The 22,553-nt window shown below is 37.7% G+C and overlaps 1 protein-coding gene and 1 long non-coding RNA gene across 6 annotated transcripts in view; one reads left to right on the top strand and one right to left on the bottom strand.

Annotated features, from left to right (window-relative positions):
• The window catches only part of ntrk3a (neurotrophic tyrosine kinase, receptor, type 3a), a 304,948-nt gene that overhangs the window by 281,113 nt on the left and 1,282 nt on the right, over window positions 1–22,553 (bottom strand). The window lies entirely within an intron of this gene.
• On the top strand, window positions 407–4,906 carry LOC135781226 (uncharacterized). 5 transcript variants are annotated; one of them, XR_010545118.2, is made up of 9 exons: window positions 407–884; window positions 1,424–1,480; window positions 1,623–1,707; window positions 1,997–2,037; window positions 2,188–2,270; window positions 2,571–2,649; window positions 2,799–2,862; window positions 3,284–3,395; window positions 3,775–4,906. It is a non-coding gene; the product is annotated as an uncharacterized lncRNA (long non-coding RNA). The 5 variants fall into 5 exon arrangements; XR_010545116.2 differs by having other exon boundaries at window positions 410–884; window positions 3,253–3,395; XR_010545119.2 differs by having other exon boundaries at window positions 418–884; window positions 1,623–1,684; window positions 3,295–3,395.

The raw sequence follows: 22,553 nt of genomic DNA, 5'->3' as shown, positions 1-22,553 counted from the left end.
GGAACGTTCTGACAAAGTTAGGGGAACGTTCTGAGAACCTAAAAATAACGTTCTATTTCCGTAAAGAAAACTTTCCTGGGGAACCAACAGGGAACGTTTCAAAAATAACGTTCTGGGAACCAAAAACTAACGTTCTGGGAACGTTCCCGGAACCAAAACCTAACGTTCCGGGAACGTTCTGGGAACCAAAAATTGTTAGCTGGGGTGTGCTTCAATATTTATACCCTGTTGTGAATCGGTTGTCAGAGGACGTCACTAGGTGACGTCTTTTACACGTGCATTTGTAGTCCATCATGACCCTCTATAAAAAATCATAAACCTTCTATAAAGTCATTGTGAAATATGCAAATGCTGTGCCTACACCTTGGTTAATACTGCAATAATTAATTTAAGTGCAAAAAGTATTTTTAAGAGGTTGTGAATAGATGTCCACTGACGTCTTTTACACGTCTAGACTAGACTAGTAGGAAAAAAACAGAATTATCTTTATGAAATACACGATTTGTATACAAAGTAAATATATTAACTTTATCTTGTTTAAATAAATTATAATCTTAAAGTGCCCAGTGTGATTGCAAAGCCACAATACATTTTAGTCATTATTACAACCTGCTTTATTATTAAATGTATGCATATAAATGTAAAGAAAGTATATATCCGGTTACCATTTAGGTCTGAGTTGGATGTAATTTCATAAACTGCGCTGCCAAGAATGTTTTAACAAAATATTTTACAAAATCGCGCGATAGGATAGATTTTCTCGCGAGATAGTTGTCACGTGACGTGTTCTCCCGGAAGTACGTCGTGTGCAGCCAGCAAGCCACGAGGAGAGGGTGAATTTACGAAGGAGTTGTGTCTATATATTATATAAAATCTACTATTGGGTAAGTACATTTTGTATTATTTGATTAACGTGCTTAAGTTTTACTTGTTGACGAAGGAACCGAAATAAACGTTGCCAGAATTGTCCACACGTAAAATTAGCTAACGTAGTAGGCTTAAAGTTAATCTGAACTTATACATGGTATACCATAAAGTATGTTTAATGATAGTGAAAGTTATTACTTTAACTTATTTATGTAGCCTTTTGAGAGTTTCTTTCAGAAAGTAAATTATCTGAAAGAGAAAAGTCATTTGGCATGATGGTAATGATTAACATTGCAGATGTAAAATGTTAAATACTGTTCTGTATTAAAAGCTCAGTGTAAGTGTTTGATTAACTTCCTTTGCTTTTGTTTTGTACAAAGGAAAAGCAGAACCTAATCCAAATAAAAATAAACAAGCTGTTTAAAGGACTGTGTCCTACCCAGATCCTCCTCCAAAATATAACCATTCAAAATCCAATCCATTTGAAAATACACTTAAACAAATGTGAGATGTTATTTGTGGTGTAAATATCATTACAATTTCATTTTATTTACAGTTGAAGATCAACACAAACCAAATGAAGATGTTGTAGATTCTACAAATAAAAAAGAAGGTATGACAAACTGTAGATATGAATTGTGTAGATATGGCTTAAACAGTCTACACATTTGTTAATGTTCTAATTTGTCATATGTCCTTGTTTGTTCTAAAGATCAAGTTTTGTGTCCAACACACTTTTTTTTTTGTTTACACAGGTGATGGCACACATCATGACAGTAAACATCGGTATCAAGATGGTGTGATTGATCTATACCCTGTAAGCTGTGACACTGATGCTGTGTACGTGCTACTGATGCTTTTTTTTGTGCATTCCCACACTATACAAACACATTGCTTGGCTCCAAATTGCATACAGTTCCATCTTTATAATGTCATTCTCATTTATAGGTAAAAATGTATTCCATGAGTCAGGGTTTTGCCTAAATGTCAACATAATATCCCAAACTTTGATATAAAAAGTGATTTATTTTAATATTTTACACTACTATGTATTTTTTAAAATACATTGTGCATGTGTATGTTTATTGTACTTAATGAAATTACATGCAAGGTGTCATTTGTTTCGCAGGGTCACATAATGAACAGCCATCTTACAGACAACCGAAAGAGGCATAGTATTGTTTTCTTGTGTATTGTCATACACCTAAAGCGGATTTTTTGTAATTGTACAGTTATGGTGTTATTCATTCATTAATGTGTCCTTTCTTACCTTAAATAACTTATCATTTTTTACACCTTTTGTTTTTATTGTCTATATAGTATTGTCTACAATCCCAAATTCTGGATTGACGATCCAGTACCAGTGGGCACCCCAATCCCAGAGAGCATCCATCTGAAACCAGGTGATGGTGATTTACTACTAATCAAGGAACCGGCTTTACTGACGAGATGCGCATGATATCACATGCGATTTATCGTGCATCACAAGATTTCACATTAGTGGCAACACAGCTTAGAGTATAAAAATTTAAATTTATCTGAATCTGAGTTAATAGTTACAAATACAGAGCTTATAATGTCTGTCATTGCAACCACAAAGACCTAAAAGTACAGCCAGCTAATTTCATAACTAATGCAGTATACTGTGAAGTTATTAACTGTTAAAATATTACACTACCATAACATTAACTCTATTTGTACAGGTGAGGTAACACAACGAAAAAATTACCGGATGGAGACTACCTGATTCTTCACCTATGGCCTCAGCTTCAAATGCAAGAAGTAAGAAATGCTATATGACTGTGTATTTTGCATTATGAATACATCAAAGATGTTGATAAGTTGACCTGCGTAAGTTGTGACATAAAGAATATGTATTTATATTTCCATCTATCTTTCTATAACATTATTTCCATTGTTTTCACATTTAGGTCCAGCAACTGTCTGAGTTGGTGGATATTCTGTCAGAGACTCCGTGGACAACGTTATGAATAGGTATGTATTTCTCTTGATTTGTGTAATCCTGCATAATATTTAAGGAATATATATTGATTACCACCATAATTTACCCAGCTATTTATATTACTTCAATTCAGGATTTAATCCGTCACACATCACTTGTTCAGAAGTTTTAATGTTCGTAGTGACTTAAACAGTTAGCCATACTGAAAACAAGAAATCAAAACATAATTTCAGTGTAAGCCGTTACTTGTCACCCAAACTTATGGATGATGATATAGTTCATAGCACTTGTTACATGGTAGATGAAACAAGTGAAGTTGGTAGATGAAACAAGTGAAGTTGTGAAGTGTTAACACATAGTGTATGTTTGAACATTGTATGCAATTGCTCATTACTGTTAATTGTGATTTATTGACCTTTTAGGTTATTTGTCTAAGGTGAAGTAATCTTACAGTTCTTTCACAGAATGATGTGAAATTGTCTTATGGCAAAGTTCAATATGAAGGGTGGTGGACATCAGGAAAAGAAGTCTTTTAAAGGCACACCTTTGTATTATGTTATTTAAGGTAATTTGGGGAATGTTATTTTGATGTAATTATATTGATGTAATTTTTATTGTTATGCTTGATCTATTCAGGGGACATCAAAGCTCACATGTCTTTATTAGAAATATCCTGTTCATTTTTTGACAGTTACACACCTAGTTAAGGGTCTTTCTCAAGGGCACCACAGTGGTTTTGTAGAGGGAGGGGACAAATGCTGTTTCCCCCACAACTGATCTAACACTTATTTAAAGCAGAACATATTTTGTACAATAATATATATAATAGTAATATATCATTTTAGCTGTAGACCATAAAGATTTTGAAAGTAAGTGCATGTCATTTACCTCAAAATTTTAATTGTATTTATTTTAAAAAGAAGCATATTCTTCTCTTCCTTCAGATGCTGTGAAGAGGTGGAGCCCAAATGCCACCGAATCGGAAATAGATGCAGCTATGGCAGACCACCTCAAGCACGCTCCTGGAAGAGCTGGGGGTGGTGGATACAAAAAAGCCTAACAGCTGTGATGTGTTAAAGAGAGAGTTCACCAAAAAAGGAAAATTGTTATAATTTTCTTATCCACATGTTTCAAACCTGTATACCTTTCTATTTTCTGCTGAACACAAAGATTGAAGAATGTTTGTAACTTCACAACCCATTAACTGTCGATATTTTTTTTTTACAATTGTAGTAATGGGTTGTGAGATCTGCTTTGTTAAAAACATTCTTTTAAATATCTTTGTGTTCAGCAGAACATAGAAAGGTATACAGGTTTGAAACATGAGATGGAATAAATGACTAAATATTAATTTTTGGGTGAACTATCCCTTTATAGAAAGTGTTTTGAAATTGTTATTATAGTTAAATGGTTAAAAAATAAAAAGTGCTAAATCAGAACATGCTTCTTTTTTGGTTATGGCGACAAATAATGTGTTCTTTAATGTGTTTGTGAAGTACACGTGGTTAAAACGTTTTATGGACGTTCAGGTCTGACTGGACCAATTTTGAACCGATTTTGAACCTTTGTGAATATGTGTTAAACCTCAATACAATTGATTGCCTTTCACGATGTTACACAGTGGGTGTATATTCATTTTATATGCATACATTTAAACAATGCAGCAACACATTTAAACATCCAGAAGACGGCACATTTAGACGTCCAGGGACGGGCAGAAAAGACGTGTAATTCACGGCCAAATGACGTCAAAGACGTGCGCTCAACTTTAATTTAGGGTATTTTTCAACCGTGATGGGACGTGACGAAGGGACGTCTTTTCAACGGTCATAAAACGTCCAAATGTTTGCTATATGGGGGCTTAAAACATATTTAAACTATGCAGGAACACATTTAAACATCCAAAAGACGGCGCATTTAGACGTCCAGGGACGTGCAGAATAGACGTGTAATTCACGGCCAGATGACGTCAAAGACGTCGGCTCAACTTTCATTTTGGATATATTTTTCAACGCGGACGGGACGTGACGAACGGACGTCTTTTCAACGGTCATCACACGTCCAAATGTTTGTTGGGATATTTCGTATAGGCTTATTTATTTTATTATTATTTCTCAAAACAGAAACGTAGCTTAATAATCCTCTGTTGATTTAAATCTATTTGTGCATGAAACTAAACCCATGGAGGAAATTATGATATTTTAGGAGATTTATTTATAAATGAGTGAACAACGCAAATCCAGAAAGGAATCTATTTCTAGACAGCAAGTCTCGCAGAGCGGACATTTCGGTAGCTTTTTTGCGAGCTGCCGCTGTGGGTTTTGTCTAGAAGGGATACAGCAAATGCCGAAAAGTTAAGGATTAGATTTGGAGGTAGGATTATTAGGATGAAAACAGCGGTTCTGGCTAAATTAGATACAAATAGGGGAGAGCGGGGTATGTTGTCACACTTTTCACACTGTCTAACATTTACTGAGCACCATACATCAAAATGGTATAAATCTCATACCAAATGAAAGAAGGAAGTCTTGGGCACATATGTTGTATTCATAACATCTTTATATCTTATCTCATTACAGAGTTGTAGACTGTTGAATAGTGACTGTGCACTTGTGACAATTTGCCCCATCGGAGGGTAAGTTGTCACACTAGGGCGGGTAAGTTGTCACACTAGATTATCTAAAAATAAGAACACAACTACTTAATTGTGAATATTGATTTTAATTTTTAAACTCAAACCAAACTGGAAATATAAACATCCGTTCCTGGAGAATCTGGAAAAACAATTATTTCAATCCAAATAATGCACATTTCAATTAAGTGGCAAGACCACTTTACTTTGAACTTTGGTTCAAATGTTCTATGGCTTTCACATAAAACCAGATAACTGAATGGAACGCTGCAGATAACTTGCTTAACTTAACATGTTTAACCTCTGAACAAAACAGATGCCCTGTATGACTAATAGGACTCATCTCCAGAATCACAATTCTGACACACATAAATTGCCTGGCCTGAGGTGCAAGCGTCATGGGCCCAATTGTTGCATTTTACACATTTTACCCAGGTCTCCTTTGGACGACTCTTTGAAAATGGCTCTACACAGACGAGGCAGAAGCACTCTTCATCATCTGATGATGACTCTTGCATGATTTTTCTTCTTTTAGCTGCCTTGTTTTTCATAGGTCCAGATTTCTGCTTCCCTTTCTTTTGAAACAGCTTTTTGCTAGATTGAGGCTTATTCTTTTCTATATCATGTTTTCTGAGCATGTTCGATGTGTTTGTTTGTACAGGGGCAAGTTGTCACATGTGACGACTTGCCCCAAAGTCATTGAGACAACTTGCCCCATACTTACTTGTGTGCTAATGTTGTCTAAATCTCAAGTTTAGCTCATCATATCACTTTAGCTAAAGTATCAAAAGACACTTTACGGTCTCCTCTATTTTGTGCAAAATAATCATTTTAAACATTCACACCTAACAAAGTTGTATTGCATAAAATGTAAAGTGATTTTTTTTTACTTTTTCAGCAGAAAAATAAGAAAATTGTCCTAACCTCAGATTACAGTGATCTTGACCACATGTGAACAGGAAGTTGACTATAGAAGAAGAAGTCACATAAAGTGGCTATTTGATTTTTGAGATAGAGCCTCTAGTGTTGGAGTTATGAACAGTGTGACAACTTACCCGTGTGACAACTTACCCCGCTCTCCCCTACATCCTACAATCGTGTGAAATTTTGTGTTTAGAGTTGGGTTTGGTTAAAGGATTAGGATAAAACAGTGCTCATCCAACAAGATTTCGTTTGCTGTATCCCTTCTATCCACAACCGCAGGCGTGGCGGGGATGTTTTAGGAGTGGCGGGCCGCCACGGTTGAATGTATATAGCGGAAACACTGCAGTTACATACTTCATACATTGGCTGAAGTGTCATGTTTATCCATACTGTACTGTGGCAACCTCCTAAAGCGTGCTTGTTTGAGCATTAATAGGATAATTGTGATGAATGTCAGTGAAGGAACTGCTTGTTCCAACTGCGTTTTGATGTTACTGTTTAACTGTGTTTGCTGTATGTTGGTATCAGCGCCGTGGGCTGGTGGATGAAGGGAGCCTGATGTGGGTGGAGAGCTATTTATGAATGCACAGGACATGCATCGCCTCTGCTCTCATTAAAACTCCTCTCACGGTGGAGGAGGAAAACTGTCCACACCCTCTGTAAGGCTTTCCTCCACCGCAGTCTGGGCCAGAATTTACAAGTCTGAAAGCGATGATCTGGGATCAGCTTTCCCTTCGTCGTGCAAGACTGATCCATTTAGATGTATGCTTTGGGCGATTTATAGTGCATTACAATGTAAACATTTCAGCATGTGTGTTTCCTTGAAATCAAACTTATGACCTTCGCACTGATAATGCAATGAGTTACAGGAACTCATGGACAGATAAGATTTTGCAAACTTTCATAATTTGGCAACAGACTGCTTTGAGATCTGTTAATATGATATGATTTGCATTATGTATTTCCAAACACTCTGAAAGAACTGTGAATGAATTCATTAACAACCAAACTGTTAAGAGGACTCCGAGTCTAAACCAGAATCACTGACTTACAATTTCAAGCCCTCGACAGTCTACCGAGAAACATGAATCTTCATCTCAAAGATGGCTTGAAACAACTTTTCCTCCAAACATTTGATCGAACATATTTTTGTAAGGCCATAAAAAAGCCCCAACTCACAGATGGAAAAGACAGATTTGTCAGGTGCAGAAATGTTTCTCTACCTTCCAGTAGGAAATTAAAAATCTTCGGCAGCAGCTGGGTAATTAGGCCTGTAGATGTTGGATGTGGGCCACTCTCGACCACTCGCCCAAACCGATTCTCATAAATGAGATCGCCAGGTCAGAGCACCTGTTAGACAGCTTGAAAACTTTTCATTATCAAAGAAAACAGCTTGGCAACATCTTTTCGACAGCAGGACAACAGCCGAGGCCTCTATTGCGTATGTGGCATGGAAAGTGGGCAATTTAAATCAAACTGAACGCATGGTAACAGCCTTGATTACAAATCTATACTTATTTTCTTGATTGCAGGAAACAGCAAATGCTAAGCACATAGATTTACATTACATTTTTTGCATATGGCGGACACTTTTATTTAAAGCGACTTAGAGGCTGTTTATACCTCGTATTAAGATGTGTTTTTGTTGATTGGTTCACAAGTGGACGAGAGAGACACATTCACTTCTGTCCTGATTACTTTAAGGGGATGGTCTGTGGAATCTGTGGGCTAGAGCCTCTGCTGTCATTTAAACGCAAGCGGGAGAAATGACAGGTTTAAATTGACGCAAACTAAGAGTCCGCTTTCTCTGAAAATTTAGCGCAATTGATGAAATAAGCTTGCGCAACTTTCTCACACTCGTAAAGAAAACCAATGCTGGATTCAGACCAAGGGCCCTATTTTAACGATCTGAAACGCAAGTGCGAAGCGCAAAGCGCAAGTGACTTTGTGGGCGGATCTTAGGCGCTGTTGCTATTTTCCTGGTGGGAGAAATAACTCTTGCGCCAGGCGCAAATCAATAAGGGGTTGGTCTGAAGTAGGTTCATAGGTGTGGTTTGGGCGTAACGTCAAATAAACCAATCAGAACGTCATCCAACAATCCCTTTAAACGCAAGTGCGCAAGTTCCATGGCAGGTTGCTATTATTATGACGGATTTACCAGGCGCAAGCCAGGAGCTGTGTTTGAAGCTAAATCAACATGAAATATCAGTCGTTCTCCCATGTTAAATGAATGACTTCGGGCAGGCCTGCCATCACAGCAGCAAGCAGGCTACTGATTGGTTAACACAGCGCGAATTGAGGCCAAAGTTCAAATTTTTCAACTCGGGGCGTCAGACGCCAATTCACCGAACTAGACGCATCAGACCTCCAGACGCGGGTAAATGCATCTTTACATTGACTTAACATTAAAATAATTCACGCCAGATGCACTATTTGCATTGGGTGTGAACGGAGCATAATGAAAGACGCGGAGAGCAGCTGCTTTACATAAATAAGCAGAGAGTAGGCGGCCTTTTGTGGCTGCTCGCACACATGCGCGTTTACACCACAAAAGCAATCCGGTCGAATGTTTTTTGCGTCTACCTCTGAATGTGGTCATAACTGGATGAGCTCAAAACATTTTGAACACCGTTTAGACCATCCACTTGTGATCCGATCGATGAAAACGCATCTTAACATTAAACATCTGCATGAAAAAAACATGTTCCTGGTGAGTTTTTATGGTTATCTGTAATATTGTCATTATCCACTAGATGGCGAACTTACCTAATTTATTAAAATAGTATTTATAAAAATATATATTTAACAATTTGTGTAGGTTTTGATAATCATTCTGAATCTGATCTCTAAAAAAATTCCTTCACAAAAATGCAATTATTTCAGCTTTTTGCTAAAAAAAAATTGAGTTTATAATCAGAGAAAAAAATCTAGATAGGATGAAACATTTTTTTTTTCACGTTTTGTTTGTTTATTGTTTGTTTGAAAGCAGACAATTTGTTCTTTCACTTGATATATTTGTATGTTTATTTTTTTTTTTTTTAATTTTCTGGAAGGCATTTTGTGAAACTTTAGTGAAAATCACAAAAAATCCTAGCGGGCAACTTTTCAAAAAACGGCTGGCAGGTAATGAGTTAATACCAGGTGTAAACAGCATTCAAGCTATACATTTTATCAAGTATGTGTGTTCTAAGGGTGTCACAATTTCGATTTTAAATCGAAATCGATCGAAATTAAGTCTCAAACTCAAACTTCTAATAAAAAAATTGAATCGTTGATGCTGCCATGCCCCCATGTCACGTCCGGTCGGCTTGCCAAGCTTTTGTAGTGTAAACGCACATGTGGTTGAATGTGTTCAAACAGCCACAGGAGACTTTCTCTATGCCCATTTATCTAATCTGAGGTACAGAACACAATGTTTTACGTCTTTTCTGACTTCTGACACGAACACACGGTGTACAGCGCTATCTTTAGCCTTTCATTGATAAAACTAAAGCGGCTGATCTCCGCAGTTTCATTTTGCAAGCGTGGGAAAGTTGTGCAATCTTATTTCATTAACTGAAAGTTCAGAGAAAGCTCTAACATATACATGTACAAAACACTGTGCAGCATGTTTACTTACAACACAAGCAGCGGACTCCGACATAATATTAGTTCACGTCCATATAAACTCGTCATTACTCCCACTTGCGTTTAATTGACAAGGTGCCAAGTACTGACATGATTGTTCATTTAAAAAGTTTTGTTTCATCAGGTATGTGCGTGTACCATATTTTTCCACTGGCAGCATAACTAACATGCAGGGCATCTCCGGGTTCAAGGTCAGATATTATATTTCAAAAAACTCTAGTCTTGTTAAAAAAGGTAATTGAATCGAGGATTCTGAGAATCGTGACACCTCTAGTAGTCAGGAGGCCAAAACTGATATTAAAACTTTGTCGGACACTTTTTGGTACAAGCAATACAGCCAGGTTGTCACCTTAGTAAATGTTTTTTGTCCATTTTAACATTCCCACTGCGCAAAGTGACGTCGGAATTATGTCTTTTTCATGTAATTTTTGGACGTCCGAATCCGGTCCATAAAAGGGGTTGTTTTGTAACGCCAGGTGACGTCTTTTTTCCGACGTGTTCTGCACGTCTAAAAATGTTGACAACCGTAGGACCGCCGTGTAAGGAAAAGAGACATGAAAAAAACGAAAAGATATGATTGCCTCTGCACTTCACCCATCCACCGCACCGTAACCTTTCAGACATTTCCTGCCGGCTGTGGGATTCGAACCCCCGATCTCCGTGTTACAAAGAAGTCTCTCTAACCACTCGGCCACATTTCTAGGTTGTATATAAGGCATTCTTATTGCATTCATATCATGAACAATTTAATATGACAATATTTTCATGTTAAATCGTTAGTATGGTCATATACTTTTAATATAACGAACTACACATTTAATTACATATTTTTAATGGTACATTTAGATGAATTTTGTACGTAATTCAAGAAAGCAGAAAAAAACAGTACTGTAATAATAATATAGACTATTCGTATGTATTAATCATGTTGGTACAATAATGCTGATATTTGTAAATAAACAAATTTTTATAGGCCTTATCATGTAATATAGACATAGACCTGTCATAGACGTCCTAATGACGTCCAAAAATTACCCAGTTTAAACGTCAAATGTTGCCCGTAAATATGACGTCCAAATGACGTCCAAAAAATAACACAGTTTAAACGTCAAATGTTGCCCGTCAATATGACGTCCAAATAGGGTCATGGTGGGACGTCCAAATAGTGGACCTAGTTTGGACGTCGAATACATGTCCAGAACTGGTCATGGACTGACGGACCCAATATAGACATGATCTGCACGTCTATCCGACGTCCTGTGTTTAGTGGGTTATATCCTTAAAAGTGGTAAAAGCGGATTTCCCCCCACAAAGGGCATTCCATTTTCTATTTTACTTACTGTAATTTTGACCAAATGTGCAATATAATTCAATTTATATGCAAGCATGATCATTAAAAAAAAAAAAATCAATAAATACCACAAGAGAAGGGCTGGGTATCGATTCAGATGTTCCAGATCGATTAGATTTCGATTCACAAGCTATCAAATCGATTCGATTCCGATTCTCGATTAAATTTCTGATTCCGGTTCTCAGGTAGGTTTTTATACTCGATTCTCGATTCAACTCAATGAATATAGATTTAATACACATACTATATTAATAAAAAAGAACAGTGAACAGCAGTTTACAAATGGGTAATAAATAAAAACAAATTAAAAGCCACAACACGTCTTGTTTGCGAAATCTAAAATGCTTCCATTCCTCCGTTCAATGTTTGCAGAAATAAATATGAAAAAAAATCGATTCTGCTCTTTGAGAATCGATTTTTAATTGACCACGTTTTAAAAACGATTAATCGAAAAATCGATTTTTTTTTGTGCCCAGCCCTACACAAGAGTACCACACCACAAGGGGCACTGTTGTGTCAGCCTAGCTGTGATTTGGCATGATATACTGTAGTGTGTTCCCTTGGAATCAAACCCATGACCTTTCACGCCCCTAACAGCTCTTCTGATTTTGCCAAGTGGTTGATGTCCTCGGGGCACCATTATGGGATAACATTTTAATCAACCAATCAGATTTCAGAAAAAATTGCAGTTTGTTTTAAGTTTAAGCTTACAAGCAGGATTAGCTTCTTCTAGACCATTGTTTTTCAATTATCATTCCTCCTTTGATTTTAGGGTTTAGTTATGGTTGGGGTTTGGGGTGGCTATAGGTTTTATTTACAAAAATGTTGTCCTTGGGTCAACACAGAATTGTTGCCCTGATCTCTAATTTGGCAAAATCAGGTCGAGTGCTGCTAACACAATGCTCTAACTAAAGAAGCCTTCAATATATTTATAATGATATTTAAAAAAATATCCCAAGTTTTTCCTGTGGTGAATAATAAAACAATTAAAACGTTCATAAACTGACTGTAAATAATAGACCTGTGACGTATTACCATACCAGAATATAGCAGTATGCAAACACCCTACTGTCAAAAAAATGGTCCCTATCAGTCACTGGGGCATACCATTTTAAAAGGTATACACCTTGGCACCTAAAGCGTTCAAATCAGAGGTGCACATGTACCAAAGAGTGCATATTAGTACCACATATATACTTATCTGTACCTAAATGGCACATATTAGGACACTTAGTTTTTTTATTTAATCTCTAAATTTTTATCAATATGTTTGTTTCCTGAGAATCGAACTCACAACCTTTGTGCTGCTAACGCAATTCCCTACCAACAGATCACCAACAGAAACACTTTTTCATTCTGGTCTATGCAAAAATGTTGTGAACTTATATGCCAATATGAAGGTCTCATTAACATCTCTCAGTGTTGCAACATTTATAACCTCCAACTGTGCTCTGTGAACTTGACAGGCAGATACAAGCTTGGCATGAGAAGGCAGTCCATTTATATTTCCATCCTAGGACTTGGATTCAAGCAAGTTTTCGAGACATCAGCACAATGACCTTATAGAGACTGAGTCTCTTGCAGTTGAAGGAAACATTTCATTACGCAGTGAAATGCCATAGATTGGAGCCACAATCCCACTTAGCCTCCCATCACAGAAAAGCTCTCCTGGAATCCAAAACAGAACTAAAAAAAACATGAGGTAGCAGCGAAATCCGACTAAACCAGACCCGTATCCGCCTAGCGCAGGCGCTCAATCTCATTTGCGATGCCCACTCTTGTTTTTCCACTGCAATGACAGCCTGTGAATAGCAATGAGCTTCACATAGCACTTGGACCTCTGGCAACCCAGAAACTGTTGGCCTTGAGCTTACAACCTTCTCTAAGTACTTCTTGGCTGTAAGTTAAAATTGAATGTATCTGGACTGTCCTACATGGGCTTATCTGCTACATGCTCTACAAGGCTTGAACTTAGTTCAGAGATTTAAAATGTGCTACTGAAGTTAAAGAGAAAGACAATGTGGATTACTTAAATAAGTATAGGTGGTAACAGTCAACAGCTGGAAGTACTTTATGGGACTACTCACTCACCGCCGGATCCATAAATAACATGTGACTTATTACCCTGGAACTGAGGGTAAATGACATATGACAATGCTAATGGTGACATCACAAGAACATTTACACACTTTCAGAAAAAAGGTACAAAAAATCTTTTCACTGGGGTGGTACCTTTTCAAAAAAGTACACCTTTGTATAGGTGCATATTAGTACCTCAAAGGCACACATTGGTACCTACTGAGTCGGCAAAGGTACCAAAATAGTACAAAGGACATACAAAGGATAATTGCAATAATATACTTTAGTTTTTACTATATAAACATTATAGAATTTACCGCAATTTACTATAGTACATATTTTTTATGTTGACATGCATGTTAATTTCAACATATGCTTTGCTATAATGAAACATTGCTTTTAAATAACTGTATTTCATTGAGGGAAATTGATAGTTCCTTTTCGAAGGGAACTCGCGCTGTGTCGCGGTAGTGACGCTTTGTGAATGCCTACAGCATGACGGCAACTAAAAATGTATATCAAATTGACCACTGGTTGGGCATGATGTCATAGGCGGAAGCCAGAGAGCATAAATAAGGCAGAACGGAACGACCACTTTATCTGGCATATGCCGAAGCAGGCACGCTGGACTTATGGCAAGCGAGACACAGCGTCATACCTAACCAGAGTTGGCGGTGCAAGTCATTTCAACTTACTACTTGAAATTTTGAAAAGTGATGCGTTGCTGTATCTTATAAAACAATCGGCTTTATGCCCAGCTGCACTACTTCCTGAACTTCAGCCAGCTCCTTGTTTCCTGTCTGCCATTATTGGACAAACTGATTAATCCAGGTGTGCCTGAGCTCAGTAGTCACAAACAAACGGATTAATCCAGGTGTGCCTGACCTCAGTAGTCACAACAACAATAATCAGACACACCTGGATTAATCAGTTTGTCCAATAATGGCAGACAGGAGACAAGGAGCTGGGGCACGTTCAATCTCACACCTGTGCGCAACGTTTTGCTACGGTTTCCGGGTTGAACGACATGTTTCCTTGAAACGGTGTGCAACGGAATGCAACAGGTTTTAGAAGCGTTTTCTCTTGTTTGGTGGGTGTGTCAGAAATGTCAGCCCAATCAGCGGCAAGATGTATAAAACCACGCGATAGTAAAGAGACAGCTCTCTCAATGGTTTCAAGTTGGAATGTTGTCTTTCATTCTGGAAGGCAAGGTCAGTGACTGTAACATCAAGGGTATTTTACAGTATTAAACACACATTTATAACGATTTCATCAGGCTTCAGAAACATTTAAAAAAAGAACACAAAGCATGGCCTCTCAGCTACCGTAGTTGCAACTCTTGCGTCATCACAACAGGGTGTTCAATGCATCACCGTTTCAGTTTAATAAACGTTGTGCAACGTTCTGTCGGGGCTGAACGCAGCCCTGGTTGAAGTTCAGGAAGTAGTGCAGCTGGGCATAAAGCCTATTGAAATTGAAACTAAATTACATAAGTTACATAAGTTAAACTGTGATCAAAATTTTAAATAGTACCCTAAAGTGACTTTTAAAACAAATTTTACTACAATTAAAAAATGTAAGGTAAAAAAACAGTGTAGTTACAGCATCTACAAGCAAGGGCAAATACTTGCATCCTCATACATGTTTTTGAGACATAAAACCTGAATCTACTGAAGATTTGTGTCTGAAATGTCACTTTCTAAAGTTACTAAATGCAAAAAAAATGTATCCAGGTCTGTTACGAAAGGCTTTTCTTCTAAGACTCAGGTAAGCATGAAAACAGCACGGCATGATGTTAAAAACGCTGCTACTGCCGACCTGTGGACGCATCTCGTCCTCCATCTGCCAGCTAACCAAAAAATGAACTGCTCGGGATCATCCGCACTGGTCTACAGTCTATCAGGGGCTTCATTAGCCATGCAATGAATAAAAGATCAGCGGCAAGCAGGAGAAAAATAAAAAATGAGAGCAAGAGAGGGAGAGGGGTTGAAAGGAAGGAAATCTTAAACAGCAGCAGGCGAAATTACCTCCAACATGTCCGTGATTGAAACCCAAAGCTCTCTCCGTCGTATTATCTGCTATCTGAAGTGTGGAATATTCTAGATTGGAATGTCACTGTCACTATTATTCCATTACTTTTGTCTCAATCAATAATTTTCTATTGAATTAGGAGACTCAGTGGGATGTGCTTGTGATTCATTAACTTCCATCATCGACATCGGCAAAAATTGCCTCGACGAGCATGCATAAAGGGCCACAAAAATTGTCCACTTACAGTTTCGCTAGTCGAAATGAAATTGAATTCATTTCTACGTTTCACAAAGAGCCAAAGTAGTAAAGGGCTATATTGTGCTGAAAGGAGAGAGCGATCAATATTTCAGCGTGGTCCTCACTGGAGGATGGCATCGTGGCAAATACGAGCTACACGCTAAACCCTACATCTCGCTCAACAAATAATGCACTCAAAAATATATATATATATATATTGTTTGGTTTCCTCTCCAATAAAAATAGTTCTATAAGTCACAACAATAAATTACATAAATAAACTCTCTTAGCATTTTAATGAGAACAGTTTGAGATATGAAACATTTACATTCTTATTATTCTGTGCCATATGCAGAATTGAGATGATAAAGGTTTTTCTAAACTAAAAGTGACAGATGCTGTTCAACTGCAAAACAAATCCTTTAAATATGAACTAAAAAGCAAATTGAACCTGGAAAAACACTACATGCTTTCCAAATTTCCGCAAACGTATACCATTGCACTTCTTTCTTCCCTTAAACATTAACATCCATGTGACCTTGAGATTTCTGGCTGCCATTCCTACAACTGAGTTAATTCAGTCGAATCTAAGAAACGATTACCCGTCAAACATGCAAACAGAAGCGTTCACAGTGTGGGATCCGACGAAGCACTGTGTAACTTATTTGTACAAACAGCAGGAAAGGGGGTGGCATGCACATATTTTTGCAACACACTGTTTCGACGCAACAGCAGCCATCATTTTACCTCGGTTTCCTACTGTTATTCTGTGTTGCACAGAGATGGGGAGTTATAGCTAGATTGGTCTTTTGAATGTATTGATAAACTTAACTGCTTATGTCTAGACTGTGTAATCTAATCTAACAACTATCTATCTACCGTTCAAACCACAGCGTTAGACCATGGGTCTTTAACGGGGGTCCGGGGAGCCTTAGGGGTTCTTGATGGTGTAACTTGAAATAGTGTATATTTTTTTGGGGGGGGGGGGGTGAAAATGCATTAGTAGGACAATAATAAAAATTATAATAATAAAAATGTTCCAACAATAAAATATATTGAGTTAATTTAAAATGTTATGTAGTATGCCTAAAAATTATATTTTATATCTTTGAAAAGTAAGCATTCAGTCTTTATTTGCTTCTCCTCTCTATCCATTTAAGAGGTCCTTGTTCTAAAAAAGGTTGAAGATCTCTTTCTTAGTCTAAACATTCACACCTAGTCCTGGACTAAACTCCACTATAGGAGCCTATCATAAATCCGGTGCAATGCGCGACACAAGTGTTTTTGCTAGTTTGACCCAGACGCAGTTTTCATTTTCATGTCTAGCGTCACGTTGTTTAAATAGCAAATGCATTTGCGCATGGACACGCCCTTAGTGCACTGGCACCCTGCGCTTTAGACCATGCACTTAGATCATTAAAATAGGGCCCATAATGGTGTAAAATGCATAAACATACCAAGCCCAATCATTACGGGCCACCTGAAATGCAAAATGTCCCCAAGCTGCTCATTTCAGTGTTACGGAAAGAAGCAGATCAATACCCCATACCAAATGTTGCCCTATTTCAACATCACACCAGGATTATTTATATTATGACCGATAGCATCCACCCAATACAACATTTAAAATGGAAAACTCGAACAACAACGTTATTGCTGAGACCTCTACTATGTCCCAGATTCATATCTGAACCCACACTGTGAGGGTCTTTGGGTTTGGCCGTTGGCCGTTTATTGATCTTCTTGCCATTATAGTCATCATAAAAAGGGCCTTCAGACACATTATGAACATCAGGGGTCACACAAATGGACACCTCCCATTACTGTACTGGGCACAATAGCCGCGTGCGATGTATTCCAATATGTGCTTCTTTCAAAATCCATAATTTGCACATTATGGAGAGCATTGCGTTATTTCCGACTGTTTTGGATGGTCATTAAAGGCTGCTGGGTCTAAAATGATATTGAAAATAATGATGTACATGGTGTGGTTGTTCATGCGTGCACTCATCGCCAATAACACTGCGGAATGATAAACAAAAGCTTTCAAGGTCGAAAAAAGGACGGATACGAATTTGTGAACCTGCGCTTTGCTAGTTTTTAAGTTGTCAAACAAGCACCAGGGCAACTCGGAAAATACTTTTAACGTTTTTCTTTTGATCTGACACCTAAAGCTTTCAAAACTGTCGAATCGCACCTGGGCTTTTGTAAATAAATAGGCTGTGAATAAAACACTTTCTTTCGGCTTACAAGAGTGAAAGCTTTTATGTACACGAAAAGGGTACTTTGAGCTAAAATATCGTTTTCCGAATAAGTTTCGAAGAAAGAAATAGATTTGTTATCCACAAGATTTCTTACAAAGAGCTAAAATTATTAATTAAAGTAAAAGAGATTATGCTTGGGGACTATATCAACAGCAACCTTTCCCTAAACCCAAAATATGCTTCGGAAATGCCCAACAGGTCGCCTTGAAAAAAAGCAAATAAATATTTGATGCATTTAACAAACCAAACATCACCAACTGCTTCCACCAAATCTATATCTCCATGACCCACCCCACACGTGTCATAAAAGCCAATGCAAACGAGACCCTATTGGTCTTCCTTAGACTCGGCCAGGGTACAGTAGATGATAACCCTCTTCACCTTTCTCTCAAAGCACAACAAATGCCACGGATGAATGCACAGCTTCCAACACGATTTCCAGTGGCCTCTACCAGACTGAAATTAGCTGGCCTTGCACATTACCACACCTGCCAGCCAAATGACGCCTTAGGAGTCACCGATTGAGAAGCATTACCGAACCAGCACGGCTAAAATGAGTATCGACCGCTTGCGAATGTTTCGTTTACATTTCGCCTAGTTAACAGCAACAAATAGGCCTACTCCCATCTTGTTCCAATGCAGGGGAGGAAGCCTGATCGTCACATAAGGCGTGTAATTATGAATCCATTTGTGGCCTGAAGCTATTGTTTGATTACCTGAAAGCAGCAATCAAGCAGGCAGGCAACATTAAAAAGAAAAAACGGCCTCCTTATGCGCAGTATAGGAGCCGTCTGAATTCCCATTAAAATGTTCTTCAATGAGCGACCTATTTTTCGCGCCTTCGCCATCTATCAAGCAGGTACGTGCCGTTCTTGATGGCTTTTATATGTGCCGATTTGAAACGGCTGCTTTACTTTGAAAACGCTTTCTGAAAAGCTTCGATGTAATTGAGCTTCGGAGATCTTTGCAAAGTAGCGCCATTTAGATTTATGGGAGTAATTTTCAAGTAGGCCTATCTCAAACTGTTGCTAATCCACTCTTTTTTTAATCACACATCAAATTAGGTTCAGATGCTGCTTTATAGACACACAGACTTTTGGTATGGATGAATAGAGTTTGAATGGTCAATCGACAATAGCGAGCAAGTGACTTGTTTTTTTTTTTTGCACCAGTAGCCTGCTTAGAACGCATGCAGAATTCCTAATAAGACTTCTTGGTGAGAAACGAATAAATAAAGACAAAATTATGATATTGCTACTTTACTATAGACAAACAAATGCATTGCCAAAATTGATTTTAGACATATACGGTTAATCTTAGTCAAATGTATTTCTCTAACATTAAGGATTAAAAAAGCCATCTGATGTACTGTAAGGTGCCGGTATGCAGTTATATATATTCTGGCCATGAATTGTGACATTCCATTAGTAAAATAAAGGAATAGCACAGCTAATACAGAAATAGCATTGTCGAGAGTACTAAAAAAAGACAATTAGTGTAATGGATATGCTTGATGAAAACAAATGAGCTACACTAAATGCACTCGATTACTCAGATGCACAACAATACAAAGCTGGAAAAATCAACAGTAAACTGTAAAAGTTGCTAACTTCTACAGTAAGACCTCGCTTATTCTCTCCCACACACTTTAATTCTCTCGTGTGTTAGAAACACATTCAAAACAGGCTAAACTGTACCCCAAATATTTGTGATAACAACAAATACTACCTTACATCATTGCTATTCATTACACGGCTCATCAGAATGCTTGATCCTGATTGGCCAGCAGGTTTGTTATTCCCAGATAACAACCGCTCAAAACATAGCTATAACACACAGTAACCCGGATGCTGCAGGTACAGTTTAATATTACATAAAAATGAAATATAAATGTGTCTTTTAATTGCATATATGACATTATATTTACAAATTATTAAACCACTACTGTGTTTGTGAGGGAGTAAGCCGGTTTTTCTTGCGCAAGGTCTGTATTCATTAAAAATAACCAAATAAAATATTTCAAATCAATATTTAATGTTCCTTACCTTATTTATGAGGTAAATAGCTGTGTAATAAACAGGATAAAGTACAGGCAGCCATTTGTTATTGCAAAATAAGCCCATTCAGTTCTGCTTCGCACTTGGTCCTGATCACAATAGGGGATTATTTATGCGATAACAACTGGCTGCCTATACTTTATCCCTTGGACAACAAGAAAGTGTCCAAAAATGATTTGGGTTATTTAAAATCCAAAGGAGGTAATATTTTAAACAATAGAAACTTAATATAGACATTAAGAGGCTGTTGCAGTACATTTAGTAAACATTGCACTGTTTAGTAGATCAGACCTGGTTGGCTAGCAAGGATTTAACTATTAAAGGACAAGTTCGGTATTTTACACTTAAAGCCCTGTTTTCAGATTGTTTATGATGAAATAGAACGGTTTTGACTGAAATTTCGACATATGATGCTGCCCCGAGAATTTTCGGGTGTTTCTTGTATCACCTCCCACCTCTATAATGGCTTTATAGGTGCACAGGAACAATCCTTCCTAAAATGCATTAAACTTTCGTTTACAAAGACGTGAAACTCACCGAGTGGTCAGGGGTGTTCACTGGTATGCTCACACAAAAATCGCTGCAAAAGATGCTTTCCAACAGGTTTTATCGTAGTTTTTGTCCAACTCCATTGACTTGTATTAGATGTCCTGTGAGGTACGGTATTACTCCGCGCCGGGAACTTTGTTTCTATTCTTCCAATTGGCAAAGGCGGATTATCGCCACCAACTGGGCTGGAGTGTCTATTATTCAAGCTCTTAACGGAAGAATGTACGGGTGTGAGGCGTTTGGAAAAATAGGTCCACAAGTTTACAACGAATGGTAAAACACCTGCTGGAAAGCATCTTTTGCAGACATTTTTGTGTGAGCATATCAGTGAACACCCCTGACCACTCGGTGAGTTTCACGTCTTTCTGAATGAAAGTTTAATGCATTTTAGAAAGGATTGTTCCTGTGCATCTATAAAGCCATTATAGATGTGGGAGGTGAAAAACAAACACCTGAAAATTCTCGGGGCAGCCGCATATGTCGAAATTTCAGTCAAAACCGTTCTATTTCATCATAAACAATCTGAAAACAGGGCTTTAAGTGTAAAATACCGAACTTGTCCTTTCACCTTATTTTACACTGTCAGAAAAAAAGACATCCAAAAATGGTCCCAAGTTGTCACTTAGCGGTACCCTTTATAAAGGTCTTAATATGTACCATTAAGATACAGATATTTGGTACCAATATGTAGAATATGTAGTCCAAATGAACTCTTTATATTTGCAAAGTATATATTTTTAAAAGAATACCACCCCAGTGACATCTAGGGACTATTTTCTGACCATTCTTTCTGACTGTGTTGCTTATTTACTTTATGTGCTATTATAAATATATTATGACTTAACCTAAACACTTAAAAAAGTTACATAAAATGTCCATTTGTAAAATAAGACTTAACTTAAAATCTTACAGTTACTGAGATACTCAAAGTTGTGACAACTTCTCTATTGTATCCTATAATTCACAAAAGTTAACAACTTTCCATATAAGGACTGAAGGACTACAAACATCATTTCCAAATTGGTCAAGGTCGACTAAATACAATAGAAGTGGGTTGATGACACGTCGGGGAATGCGAACTAAAAATGTCGCCCTCTTTTTCAAGGGATCACTAATGGCGCAATAGACTTTAGTTAAAGGAGCTGTCCAGCGTCAGGGGGTGCTGATCTCAGTTCGCTGAACGTAAATGCGCCACAAAACGAAATCTTTTAAGCAAAACAAATAATTTAAAGCAGATAGCTTGGTTAAAGAAATAACACGCGAACATTAGAGAGATACAAACACAAACATGCTCTCCGACAGACGCCTTAAGGATTTCCAATGTAGCCTAGATGCTGAAAAGGGTTACCACTATCCCCTCTAGTGGCTTGAAAAAGTGACTGAAAACGGGAGGTAAAGAAACGTCTCTCAAAGAAACTGTTGAGCTCATGCAATAGTTTGCATATACTATTATGCAGTAAATGCAATGAAAAAGTGAATCCATCACAAAGCGCTATAAGGTTGTCATGGTATCCCTTCAAGGCAATTGCCAACAAAGCATCAATCCTGAATTGGGGTTTTGTTCGAGCAAACGGGCTTTTGTTCACGGTTTTGCGCTGGCGTTGAAATTGAAAATGACACGATCTGTCTCGATTTAGCCTTCACTTTTCTTATATTTGATATTTGCAGCTTTACATTATCGATGTTGCATGGGAAAGAAATATAACATCAATATGCACTGCAGCATGCCCAAAACAAATCAGGCAGAATGAGGAAAAAACTTTGCAGGGGAGGATTTATGTTTTAATCTCTTGAACTAATAGCTTTTTCGATTGAATATGTCATTATTTTGAGGGCCTTGGTTGAGGGAAACAACATTAATGTTGTCTTTGCTTGAGGCGTTATTTATTTGCACCGATCAGTTGAGGGCCATTATGCAGCTCCGTTATTTATCCTAAAAACCATCAGAGAACAAGACCATCGTAGCCTGTAA

The sequence above is a fragment of the Paramisgurnus dabryanus genome, chromosome 23, assembly GCF_030506205.2.
Source record: "Paramisgurnus dabryanus chromosome 23, PD_genome_1.1, whole genome shotgun sequence".
Taxonomy (NCBI): Eukaryota; Metazoa; Chordata; class Actinopteri; order Cypriniformes; family Cobitidae; genus Paramisgurnus; species Paramisgurnus dabryanus.
Note: the sequence above shows the minus strand (reverse complement) of the source record. Positions and strands in the feature narration are given on the sequence as shown.